The sequence below is a fragment of the Otolemur garnettii genome, unplaced genomic scaffold (genome assembly GCF_000181295.1).
Source record: "Otolemur garnettii isolate 467f Iridium unplaced genomic scaffold, OtoGar3 scaffold00058, whole genome shotgun sequence".
Lineage (NCBI taxonomy): Eukaryota > Metazoa > Chordata > Mammalia > Primates > Galagidae > Otolemur > Otolemur garnettii.
In genome coordinates this window covers 11035384-11037069 of record NW_003852453.1, presented here as the reverse complement: position 1 = coordinate 11037069, position 1686 = coordinate 11035384, and the positions used below count along the sequence as shown (strand labels likewise).

Sequence of the window (1686 nt, the reverse complement as noted above, 5' to 3'; positions counted from 1 at the left end):
AAAAAAAAAAAAGAAAAAAAGACATTTATACTCTATGAAATCAGCACATTGTACCCCATAAATGCATTAATGTATATATGATCTATGTGTTAATGGTTCAGTAAAAAAAAGAAAAAAAGAATATAAAATGAAAAACAAAAAAATAATTTTTTAATTGTCATTAAGAAGATTCCATGAGCTGTTGGTCCCTTGGTCCCTGCTGGTAGAGAAGCAATGTCCATGTGTGTTATACCCCCTGACCATATAAGTTTATAGAGGCATGGAAAAGCCTGACTCAGAGCATGGAGAGAAAAATGCAAAAGCACAAAGATAGCAAGAGCATCCCTTGGTGGCTGGACTGGCATGAGCATTTAGAGATGTGGAAGCTGAGGCGTGGAGAAGTGAAGGGACTGGGCTTGGAGGGGAGGGGGGGTGTAGGGGGGAGGGGGGAGTATCCTACCATGAAAAGCAGCAGTAGAACCTGTGTTCCTGGCTGCACTTAGAGTTGGGGCCCCAGTGCAGACATCGAGTGGAACGATGTGTTATACAAAAAGGGCATCTTGCCCTCAAAGGAAAGTCTGAAAGAATTGAAAAAGGAGTAGAGAGTCCCCAGCAAGTGGTGATGAAAACATATGAAGATAGGACTTTGGAAGAGCTGGAAGATCATAAAGATGAATTTAATGAGGATAATGAATGTGCTATTGAAATGTACATGCAGCAAACTGGCTGAGTGGAAAACAACTGAACTAAAAAATAAATTTTCAGTTTTGCACATCTTAGGAAAAGATTATGTTCAAGAAGTTACCCCAGTGAGGTACAGTAATCCTGTACCTTTACAAACAAGTGATTCCTCTCTGTGCCCTGATAAATCAACACCTTAGTAAACTTGCCAGAAAGTTTCCTGATGTCAAATTTATTAAAGCCATTTCAACAACCCTATCAGGGTGATACCCAATTACTCTGGTAGGAATCTGCCATGACATTTGCTTCCCTTGAAGGTGAGACATCAAGGGTCTGTCAAGTGGTCCTCTTGGTGTTTTGTAGCATGAACCTAACAAGAGATGAGTTGGAGCAGAAAGTGAGTCTGGAACAATCAAGACGGACCTAGAGGAGAAGCCTAAGAAACTGACTGAAGATGCTTTGCTGTCCCCAGTGCAGCACTCTGTCCCCCTGAAGAAGGAAAGTGATGCCAGGGGTGACTGAGGCTGCAGCTGCCACAACTTGCCCAATTTTCCTGAGGTGACAAATTATCTGGATTTTTGTAAAAAGGAAAAAGCCAGAATAAATCCTTTCGTGTTTTACCTTTTGTAATTATGGTTTAAATTTTAGAAATTATTATTGCTGGGAATTCTATTAAATTTCATGGAACTCTCTTTTAAAAAGAAAGAATTATTTTTAGCTATAGCATCTTTGAGCATTGCAGCTGCAAGATGCAAAACAAACAGATTATAAAGGTGGGTGCAGACACACACATATATATTCATACTCATAGACTCACATGTCTATCACAACTACACACTCATGGCAGATATCATCCACACAAACATGCATACAGTGTCTACTACGGGAATACTAATATTCACAATACTACATTCATAGCCCCCCACACACACCCCACATTCACACCAAATGCATAAGGCAGAACATGACACACCACCTGCATATGTGTGCCTCCTCCACTCACACATTAAAGCATGGCCAGACCAC

The 1686-nt window shown here is 40.5% G+C and overlaps 1 pseudogene; it reads left to right on the top strand.

Moving 5' to 3' along the window:
- The window catches only part of LOC100941985, a 31613-nt pseudogene extending 30431 nt beyond the window's left edge, over positions 1-1182 (top strand).
- The last annotated feature ends 504 nt before the right edge of the window (positions 1183-1686 follow it).